Genomic DNA, 12,026 nt, shown 5'->3' on the forward strand with positions numbered 1-12,026 from the left:
CAACTGAAAGCCCTGGAACAAGAAGAAGCTAATTTGCCCAGGAGGAGAAGAAGACGGGAAATCATCAAACTCAGGGCTGAAATCAATCAAGTAGAAACCAAGAGAACCATACAAAGAATCTGGAGGAAATGGACATTTTCTTAGACAGATACCAATTACCAAAATTAAACCAGGATCAAATAGACCATCTAAACAGACCCATAATCCTTAAAGAAATAGAAGGGGTCATAGATAGGCTTCTGACCAAAAAAAGCACATGACCAAATAGTTTCAGTGCAGAATTCTATCAGACCTTCAAAGAAGACTTAACACCATTACTCTTCAAACTTTTCCACGAAATAGAAACAGAAGGAACACTACCAACTCCTTCTTCGAAGCCACTATTATGCTGATACCAAAACCACACAAAGATCCAACTAAGAAAGAGAATTTAAGGCCAATTTCCCTTATGAATATCGATGCAAAAATACTAAATAAAATTCTTTCCCACCCAAATCCAAGAACACATCAAAATGATCATCCACCATGATCAAGTAGGCTTCATCCCAGGGATGCAGGGATAGTTCAATATAAGGAAATCCATAAATGTTATCCACTACATAAACAAACTCAAAGAAAAAAACCACATGATCATTTCATTAGATGCTGGAAAAGCATTTGACAAAATTCAGCATCCTTTCATGCTAAAAGTCTTGGAAAGGACAGGAATTCAAGGCCCATATCTAAACATAGTAAAAGCAATATACAGCAAACTGGTAGCCAACATCAAACTAAATGGAGAGAAACTTGAAGCAATCTCACTAAAGTCAGGGACTAGACAAGGCTGTACCCTCTCTCCATATCTTTTCAATATAGTTCTTGAAGTCCTAGCTAGAGCAATTAAACAACATAAGGAAATCAAAGTGATACAAATTGGAAAGGAAGAAGTCAAACTATCACTATTTGCAGATGATATGATCGTATACTTAAGTGACCCTAAAAACTCTACTAGAGAACTCCTACAGCTGATAAACAACTTCAGCAAAGTGGCTGGCTACAAAATCAACGGAAGCAAATCAGTAGCCTTTATATATTCAAAGGATAAGCAGACTGAGAAAGAAATTAGGGAAATGACCCCCTTCATAATAGCTACAAACAGCATAAAGTATCTTGGGGTGACTCTAACCAAAGAAGTGAAAGACCTTTATGACAAGAACTTCAGATCTCTGAAGAAGGAAATCAAAGAAGATCTCAGAAAATGGAAAAACTGGCAGGATTAATATAGTTAAAATGGCCATCTTGCCAAAGGCAATCTAAAGATTCAATGCTATCCCCATAAAAATCCCAACCCAGTTCTTCATAGAGCAAGAAAGAGCAATTCTCAAATTCATCTGGAATAACAAAAAGCCAGGATAGCTAAAACTATTCTCAACAGTAAAAGAACTTCAGCGGGATTCAGTATCCCAGACTTTAAACTCTACTACAGAGAAATAGTGATAAAAACTGCATGGTATTGGTACAATATCAGGCAAGCGGATCAATGGAATAGGATTGAAGACCCAGAAATGAACCAACACACCTATGGTCACCTGGTCTTCGACAAAGGAGCTGAAAGCATCCAGTGGAAAAAAGATATAGTCTTTTCAACAAATGGTGCTGGTTCAATTGGAGGTCAGCATGCAGAAGAATGCACATCGATCCATTCTTATCTCCTTATACCAAGCTCAACTCCAAATGGATCAAGGACTTCCACATAAAACCTGACACACTGAAACTAATCGAAAAGAAACTGGGGAAGACCCTGGAGGACAAGAGCACAGGGGAAAAGTTCCTGAATAGAATAGCAATAGCTTATGCTCTAAGATCAAGAATTGACAAAATGGGACCTCATAAAACTACAAAGTTTCTGTAAGGCAAAGGAGACTGTTAAAAGGACAAAACGTTAACCAACAGACTGTGAAAGGATCTTCACCAACCCTAAATCTGACAGAGGGCTAATATCTAATATATACAAAGAACTCAAGAAAGTAGAACCTAGAGAATCAAATAATCCCATTAAAAAGTGGGTTACGGAGCTAAACAAAGAATTTTCACATGAAGAACTTCGGAGAGCTGAGAAACACCTTAAGAAATGTTCAACATCATTAATCATTAGGGAAATGCAAGTCAAAACAACCCTGAGATATCACCTCACACCAGTCAGAATGGTTAAGGTCAAAAACTCCGGAGACAGCAGGTGTTGGCGAGGATGTGGAGAAAGAGGAACACTCCTCCACTGCTGGTGGGATTGCAAGATGGTGCAACTACTTTGGAAATCAGTCTGGCGGTTCCTCAGAAAACTGGGCATGACACTTCCTGAGGACCCTGTTATACCACTCCTGGGCATATATCCAGAGGATTCTTCAGCATGCAATAAGGATACATGCTCCACTATGTTCATAGCAGCCCTATTTGTAGTAGCCAGAAGCTGGAAAGAACCCAAGTGTCCTTCAATGGAGGAATGGATACAAAAATTGTGGTACAATTACACACCGGAGTACTATTCAGCCATTAGAAGCAATGAATTCATGAAATTCTTAGACAAATGGATGGAGCTGGAGAATATCATACTAAGTGAGGTAACCCAGTCTCAAAAGATCAATCATGGTATGCACTTACTGATAAGCAGATATTAGCCTAGAAATTTTGAATACCCAGGACATAATCCACAAATTAAATGATGTCCAAAAAGAATGGAGGAGTTCTGGAAAGTCTCAGTGCAAGAGTATAGGGGAATTCCAGAACAGGGAAATGGGAAGGGGTAGATGGAAGAACAGGAGGACAGAAGAGGGCTTATGGGACTTGCGGGGAGTGGGGACCCAGAAAAGGGGAAATCATTTCAAATGTAAATAAAAATATATTAATAAAAAATAAAAAAATCATGTTTATTATTTCAGATTATCTAGCATTATCAACTCCTTCCTATATAAATTCTCACTTTAGTCAGCTGGCAAATTCTGTAGTTTATACAATGTAGTATACAAAACATTATCATAATAATACAAAATTTTGTATTCCGTCGTTTGGAAAGTTATTTTTAATTCTCAGAAATCAACAAACTTTTAGCTATGCTCTGACCAGTGTAACATATCAGAGATACAGCCATTTATTTATTTTTGTTTTCTAATATTCTTAAGCTGTATTTTCTAAACTCAGGTCTGAAAATGGTAATCAGTTTAAGGATGCACAGTAATAAACAGATGAGAAATTTTTATTTGCTTCTGTGTGTGTTAATACAATATTTTGTGTTACCTTAATATGAAATTTCAGTATTCAGCAAAACCAGAACGGGAAAGTGGGAAGGGGTGGGTGGGAGGACAGGGGAAGAGAAGGGGGCTTACGAGACTTTCGGGGCATGGGGGGCTAGAAAAGGGGAAATCATTTGAAATGTAAATAAATTATATCAAATAAAAAAATTTAAAAAAAACCTACAATCATCTTGAAATTATTACTTAAGAAATGTGTGCAGATTTGTTTGCAGCTTCTGGTACTTGAAGTTGTGTGATTTATTTTTATTGCATGTGCATCTCTGTCTAATGTTTGTACTTTTCCATGCATGAGAAAGTTAGAGGAGGACTTACTTTGTACTGTCACCCTCATTGTTCTTTGGAGACAGTGACCTTCATTGAACTTAAAGTGAGACTTGTAGAGAATATCTGCTGGAAATTCTCCTGTCTTCATCCCCCTCAAAGTGCAATGGTAAGATGCATGTGTAACTTCACAATAAAAAAAATCAAAATTTCTTTCATGGACCTAGAAGCTATTTCTTGTAGGAGCAAAGATAGAGGGCATACTGCTTTTGATCAAATTCCTACCTATTATTCCTCCCATTAGTCTATTTACTAACTTAAATTTGTCCCAACTCTTCTATTTAAGAGAAGATGAAGTCAGCCTTTCTTTCTGATCAAAGAAGTATGGAACGTGGTCTATTAATTCTATGTGCATAACATATCTTTTACATTCAGTATTTTAATTGCGACTTCAAATTTGGAATTAACTTGACTTTACTCAGAGGCAAATTTTAATATCTAACTGTATTGTTATAAAACAATGAGTATATAAATGTGTGTTGGTATTGGGCAGTTGTTTGAGATGCCAAGTGTGTGAGAGAAAAATATTCTTATTTAAAAAAGTTTTCCATAGACATGAACATATATCGTGGAGAATTTTTTAGAATTGGGATTCTAGATAAGTAGCAGGTCATAAAATACCTGTCTGTCAAAATATATTAGTAAGGCAAGAAGTTTGTCATTTGATGGATCGACTCATAAGGACATGCTGCTGAAGAATATCAGAGATCAAAGATCAGATTCTGAAGACAGACGGAAAGTGGCAGACGGCAAGAATTACTAGCCAGATGTCTACTTGTCAAGCATCTTCTGTGTGAAGGTAAGAGATAATATCATTTTATCTTTTGTATTTTAATGTAAACAGGTGCTTTGAAATAGAGGTAGAAGTTTATTTCTAAAAAATACCTGTTTTATAATATTAGTTTAATAGTTTAAACTAATTAGTTAAAATAGATTAAAACAGCCTCATGAATATACTGTAGAATGTTGTTATGGTCATTTCATTTATACCTAAGATACATATTTGACTGTATTTCTGGTGATTAAAAAATTAAGCTTGTTTATAATTCCTCTGTACATTCTTCTCTTTTTTTCAAAATCCTCTGTTCTTTTAAAATATATAATGTCAAGAGTCAAATATTTATATATAATTTCTTTATTTTAGGTGTTATAGATTGTTTAAAACAAGTTCAGAGCCCCAAATTTTCCACTAAACATAAACTTTTCATTCACTCATTATATTTTCAGGTGTCATAAAGAGCACATTATTTTTGTGAATGATTTTTGACTTGAGAATTTTTATACATTTATGTAAGTTTAAAACAATTGGATTTGTATATACTGTTAGTGCAAATTGCATTTTGTGCAGGTAAGTGCAGATTATAATGAATAAGTGTTATAGAGTACATTGTTTTAGTTTTTTTTTAATTTTAATAAATTACACTCCTAGCATTAAACAATGAATGCCCCGAGAAAGTTCAACGGTAGGCTAATCTATTTGAATTTTCAAAGGATTGCTAGACCTCCTTCAAAATGAAATGATTTATGAGAAAGTATTTTCTTTAAAGGTGATTTCTCTTATTTTTCTGTTTGTACTATAATTCTATCATTTCCCATGCCCATTTCCTTAGTCTAAACCCATCCATATATTGCTCCTTGCTCTATTTCAAATTAATGGACTCTGTTTTTATTATTTATATTTTACATATTTCAATGCTTGTTTTTTAAATTAACTTTTTTAAATGTAAATGTGCAATGATTCTTTTAATTCCCCTTTCTTTATTTGTATATATTGGTTTGTTTAATTTTTGCACCAAGAAACAAACTGAGTGTTTTTGTAAATGCTAGACAAACACACAAAAATAATGAGTTAAATCAGAAGTCCAGTTTTCTTCTTCCTCACATTTTACATCTGGAGCATTAATTATAACTGATATATGACTATTCATTTATCTCTGTTTCAATCAGAATGTGTTGTTTTTTCTCCAATGTTCTGCTTTAATCCCATAAGTCTATTCATCACTTGTCATTTCAATTTAATGTTTCTTTAACCTTACTTTCTTGAGATATTTGAAAATTTTTTCAAATTTCCTATTTTAGCATTGACAGCGTTGATCAATGTAACTAGAGCAGTATTTGTAAAATTTCACATAGTTTTTATTTGACTAATGTATTTCCCCAGGTTTGCCTTATGAGTTTTTGGAATATGACCAAAGCAGAAGTGACTCTTATGCATCTTGTTTCAAAAATATAAACTATCATCAAGACTTGAGGCTGCTAATATTGATATATATTACCTAAATTGTTTGATATATTAAATAAATTGGTTGATAATTGTTTCATTTCTGTCTTGAGAAATCACCCCCTTCACATCCTTTTTATATGTGTTTTGCGTTAGTTTCTTTTGTCTGTTTTTGTTAAGAAGATTAAAGGTAGTTGAGATATTTTTCATACATTATTTGTAGCAGTGCAATGACATCAAATTTCTTAGATCTACTGTTACCTTGTGGAGAATTTTAATATAGCAACATGGCTGTTCTGTCAAAAGATTATATCCAAAGACCTAGGTGTATGATCTGGCTAGAATGTAAACATACTTCATACCTTTAATCTCTCTATTTGAAATATAGTCATGTTGTTAGTACACGCCTTTAAGTTAAAATTAGTTTGCAGAAGGAAGGAGCCATGTTTGAATGTGATATTTAAATGAAGAGTAGACTTAGTGATGGACCAGAGAAAGATTTCACAGTATGAGTCAGAAGTAAGTTATACCCAAACTCACATGAGAACAATACAGGAAAGAGAAGCTATTTAATGGTACCACGAGTGAGAGTCATCTGGGAATTATTTAGTCCAGTACTGTAACGTTGTGTATATTTGTAAGGTCATGTAGTCCCATGCTAGTCAGCACAGCAACCTTTACTGGGACAGTTTTACCGAGACAGGTTGCAGGCAAAAACAAAACACACCGTAGAATGAGAAGGAACCAGAAGTTTCAAGGTCAAGCAGAATGAATCAGTGAGAAGCTGAGGGAAGGCAGTTTGACTCAGTCGGCTTGGATAGGAGTTTGAGTCAGAAGAGCTGAAATGAACCAGCCAGCCAAAATTCAGAAAGAAGTAAAAGTAAGCCTTTAAGATAACAATTATATCATGCAATCAAAGTTAATTTTACATTAGCCAACTAGTGATATTTTTAATGATTTGAGAATATCAGTTATCACAGTCATGCCTGTAAGAATTCTTTACTTGAAATCTATTTCCCCATTAAATTCTATTGGTTATACCATTCTAGAATTCTCTTTGTTAACTCTAAGATCCTTTGGGAGCCCACCACTATGAGAAGAGCAGTATTTAATGATCAATGACAATTGTATATACAGTAACAATGTGGGCCCTACAAGCATTTTGCATCTGTTATTCATTTTCCCTAAGAAGATATCAGAATGTTATTTATTTGCTATGAATCCTATCTAATATTCAGTACCTCATAACTGATTTTATCACACTTTGTAAATGTCTGTACTTATCTAAACCTTTATGGTTCAGAGGTGGGAGCCCAAACTACTGACATCATTCTTTCATTAGTCATTTGTTGAATATATACTAGTATACATTCAAAACTAGTTAAATTATGCTTCTTTAATATTTATGAGTATACATGAAGTATTATGACTGTAATAACATGCTATGGAAAGAACTTTAAATATAATAGTCTATAAAATATTTATAGACAATTCTTTTGATCTTAAATTTTGACCATTTTATGGATAACACAATTTGTTAAGTTACTTTTTTCTATGCTTTCTTAAATAATATTATGCCAAATATTTGCATAGCAATAGTCTTTTTCTTCCACATTCCTCATACTCTTTTATTGCCCTTTAAAACTGATGTATTGGAGGATTTTTCTAGGTATATAATGTATATATCATTGTGGTAATGAAAATTAATTCATTAAAGTTGTTTTGTTTTTATTTGTATTTGAATACTATATGAAAACATTATTTTGTTTTAAATGCTTTTTTATAATATCTCATGATAGTATAAAGATGTGTACCAAACAATAGGACTATATGAAAACAGTGATTGATTCCATAGGAATATTCATCTTGATATACACTGTATTCTCATCAACACTTTCAACTAAGTTATTTTTATTTTCAACATTTATCTTAATTATGATAGCATTTCCTCTTTGTTGTTGAATATTAATCTCCTACATTGTCAACCTTCCTTTCATCAGGAATTATGGACTAATAGTTGAGCAGTGCTTTAGATATCACATGAATATACTTTGTTTTTGGAGAGGTGATAAGGAAGCTTTCACTTCCATGTCACTACTCATCATCAATGGAAGTAAAGACATGAACTCAAACAGAGCAGGAAGCTGGAAGCACAAAAGCTGGATAGTTTTGGGGTAACTTAAGTATACTATCATATCATCTGCAAAAAGTGATGTTTTGACTTCTTCCTTTCTGATTTTTCCCTTTGAACTCTGTTTGTTGTCTATAGAACTTCTAGCACTATATTGAATAGATAGGTTGAGTGATAGCAGCCTTGCCTAGTTCATAATTTTAATGGGATTGCTTCAAGTTTCTCTCCATATAGTTTGATGTTGGTTACTGGTTTGTTGTATATTGTTTTTACTGTGATTAGGTATGGGGCTTGTGTTCCTGAACTTTCCAAGACTTTTAAAATGAAGGGATGTTAAAACTTGTCAAATGATTTTTCACCATGTAATAATCATGTGATTTTTTTCCCTTTGAGTTTGTTTATTTAGTGGATTACACTGATGGATTTCCATATATTGAAACATCCTTGCATCCCTGGAATGAAGTCTACTTGATTATGGTGAATGATCATTTTGATGTGTTCTTGGATTTGGTTTGCAAGAATTTTATTGAGGATTTTTGCATGGATATTCATAAGGGAAATTGGTCGGAAGGTCTCTTTCTTTGTTAGACCTTTGTGAGGTTTTGGTATCAGCATAATTCTGACCCCATAAAAAGAATTCAGTAGTGTTCTTTCTTAATGAAATAGATCGATAAATAGTGGTATTAGGTCTTCTTTGAAGGTCTGATAGAATTCTGCACTAAACACATTTCGTCCTGGGTTTTTTTTTTTTTTTTTTGGTTTGGAGACTTTCAATCACTTCTACTATTTCTTTAGGGGATATGGGACTGTTTAGATGTTTTATCTGATCTGGATTTAACTGTGTTATTTTTGAATTTATCTAGAAAATTGTCAATTTCATCCCGATTTTCTAGTTTTGTTGAATATAGACTTTTGTAGTAGAATGCCTACAGCTGATAAACAACTTTAGCAAAGTGGCTGGACCCAAGATTAAATCAAAGAAATCAGTAGCCTTTCTATACTCAAAGGATAAACAGGCTGAGAAAGGAATTAGGGAAATGACACCTTCACAACATTCACACACAATATAAAATATCTTCCTGTGATTCTAACCAAACAAGTGAAAGGTCTGTATGACAAGAACTTCAAGTCTTTGAAGAAAGAAATTAAAAAAGAACTCAGAAGATGTAAAGATCTCCCATATTCTGAATTGGCAGGGTTAATAAAATAAAACTGGCCATCTTGCTGAAAGCAATCTACAGATTCAATGCAATCCTCTTCAAAATTCCAACACAATTATTCATAGAGTTAGAAAGAGGAATTCTTAAATTCATTTGGAATAACAAAAAAACACAGGATAATGAAAACTGTTCTCAACAATAAAGAACTTCAAGGGGAATATCCATCCCTGACCTCAAGCTGTGCTACAGACCAATTATGTTAAAAGCTTCATGGTATTGATACATGGACAGGAAGGTAGATTAATGGAATGGAAGACCCAGAAATGAACCTCTTCACCTATGGTCACTTGATCTTTGGCAAAGGAACTAAAACCATCCAGTGGGGAAAAAAAAAAAAAAAAACAGCATTTTCAGCAAATGGTGCTGCTTCAATTAGTGGACAGCATGTAGAAGAATGAAAATTGATCAATTCTTATCTCTCTGTAAAAATCTCATGTCCAAGTAGATACAGGATCTCCTCATAAAACCAGATACACTGAATATAATAGAAGATAACGTGCAGAAAAGTTTTGAGCCTGGAGCACATGGGCACAAGGGAAAAGTTCCTGAACAGAACACCAATTGCTTGTGCTCTAAGATCAAGAATCAACAAATAGGACCTCATAAAATTACAAAGTTTCTATAAGGCAAAGTACACTGTCAGTAGGACAAGATGGCAACCAACAGATTGGGAAAATATGATTTTCCTATCCTAAATATGATAGAGGACTAATAGCCTATATATACAATGAACTCACGAAATTAGACTCTAGAAAACCAAATAACTCATTTAAAAATGGGGTAGAGAGCTAAATAGAGAATTCTCAGCTGAGGAATTTCAAATAGCAGAGATAAACATAAAAAAAATGTTCAACATCCTTAGTCATCAGGAAAATGCAAATAAAAAGAACCCTGAGATTCTACCTCACACAAGTCATAATGGCTAAGATTAAACACTCAGGAAGCAACAGGTATTGGTAAGGATGTGGAGAAAGAAGAACACACCTACATTGCTGATGGAAATGCAAGCTGATATAACCACTCTGGAAATCAGTTTGGTGGTTCCTCAGAAAACTGGACATAGTACTACCTGAGGACCCAGCTATACAACTCCTGGTCATATATCCAGAAGATGCTCCAACATGTATTAAAGACACATGCTCCACTATGTTTATAGCAGCCATATTCATAATAGCCAGAATCTGGAAACAACCCAGATGTCCCAGAACAGAGGAATGGATACAGAAAATGGGATATATTTATACAACAGAGTGCTACTCAGGTATTAAAAACAATGATGTCATGAAATTCTTAGTGAAATGAAAGAAACTTGAAAATATCATCCTGAGTGAGGTAACTCAGTCACAAAAAAACACAGATGGTATGTACTCACTGGTAAGTGGATATTAACCCAAAAGATGGAAATACCCACGATTCAATTCACAGACCATATGAAGCCTAACAAGCAAGAAGGCCAAAATGTGGATGTTTCCACATTTTGCTACTAAAATGCTACTTAGAAGGGTTAACAGAATACTCACAGGAGGAAATATGGAGACAAAATGTGGAGCAGAGACTGAAGAAAAGGTCTTACAGAGACTGCCCCTTCTGGGGATGTATACCATATATAGCCACCAAACCTGGACACTATTGTGAATGCTGGGAAGTGCTTGCTGATAGAAGCCTGTTATGCCTGTCTGCTGACAGGCTCTGCAAGAGACTGAAAAATACAGAGGTGTATGGCCACAGTCAGCCAGGACTGAGCATGGAGGGGTCCCAGATGGAGATATTGGAGAAGCAACTAAAGGAGCTGAAAGGGTTTGGAGCCCCATGGAAGGAGCAACAATGTTAACAGGCCAAACCCCCGGAGCTTCTGGGGACTGGACCACCAACCAAAGACTACACATGGAGGGACACATGATATTGGCTATATATGTGGCAGAGGATGGCCTTGTTGGACATCTGTGGGAGGAGGTGCCTTTGGGCCTGTGGGTGTTCAATGCCCCAGTGTAGGGGAATGCTAGTGATGGAAGACTGAAGGGAGTTGGTGTGTGAGGGAGGACCCTCATAAAGGCTAGGTGAGGAGAGTTCAGCAGAAGGATTTCCAAAGGGGAGACCTGAAAAGGTGGAAAAGATTTGAAAAGTAAATAAAGAAAATATCTGATAAAAAATTAAACCTGGATAGTATGAAGGCATTTTTCAAATCTGCCAGATTTTGTTTTGTAAGTAAGTTACAAAATGGCAAAGAATTATTTTTTCTACCAATGTGTTTTTATTTCTTCAAAAATATAACATGTTCTCATTCTCAAATTCTTCCTTTTCCTATTTATTAAAAATTATTCAATTTATACGTTTCATAGTACTTGACAATGTTCTATAAAGGCCTTGGAAATTCTGGGTAAACTCAGTCTTTCTTTGCGCTTCAGCTCTGGTCTTAATATTTCTGAACCATATCATTTTTAACCACTTAGTCATCAATATTCATCCTCTAGTCATGAGACTTATCTGTGTAACTGCATTATTTTCCAACTAATGTCTAATTACTTTGCTCTTTTCCTCTGGAGGGAACCTTTTCTACAAAACAACTATGATAGTATTCTTTTGTGGCTATGTTATTTTGCATGCCAAGGTAAAACTTTCATCAGCATTTCATTATTCTACCCATAAAATATACATTTTATATGATTTATAGTCTCAGTATATACTGTTTTTTGAAAACTGTTGAATTTCAGTACTCTCAGTGGTCTATTTTTTTTTACTTGTTGTAGGTCTCTCTGTCTGTCTGTCTCTCAATTGTTCTCACTTTTGCTTCCTCTCATACTCTGTGTGTATGTGTTTCTCTGTGTGTGTCTGTGTGTGTTTGCTTA

This window comes from Apodemus sylvaticus, chromosome 8 (assembly GCF_947179515.1).
Source record: "Apodemus sylvaticus chromosome 8, mApoSyl1.1, whole genome shotgun sequence".
In the NCBI taxonomy this organism is placed as follows: Eukaryota; Metazoa; Chordata; class Mammalia; order Rodentia; family Muridae; genus Apodemus; species Apodemus sylvaticus.